Here is a 340-nt window from a genome sequence, read left to right as displayed (position 1 = left end):
ATCTGCCGCGTCCGAGAGCGCGCGGATGTCCAAAGGTGTTTCCGCTGTCTGGGGTATGGCCACAAAAAGGCGGCATGCAAAGGCCCAGACAGAAGCAGTTCATGCTGGAAATGTGGTCAGCAGGGCCACATAGCCTCTGCGTGTAAAGAAAGCCCAAGCTGCTACCTGTGCTCGGCAGGAGATGGACAGAAAAATGCCCATCACCTGCCCGGGTCGGGAGCGTGCAAGGCCTTCAGGGATGCCCTTGCTGAGGCTAAGACAAAGCTTGGGAGAATATGATTAAATCTATACAAGGCAATATGAACAGGAGTAGGGTAGCTGATGACCTGCTGGACCAATT

The sequence above is a fragment of the Rhagoletis pomonella genome, unplaced genomic scaffold, assembly GCF_013731165.1.
Source record: "Rhagoletis pomonella isolate Grant_MI unplaced genomic scaffold, Rhpom_1.0 Rhpom_scaffold_00415, whole genome shotgun sequence".
Lineage (NCBI taxonomy): Eukaryota > Metazoa > Arthropoda > Insecta > Diptera > Tephritidae > Rhagoletis > Rhagoletis pomonella.
This window is presented reverse-complemented; position numbering follows the sequence as displayed.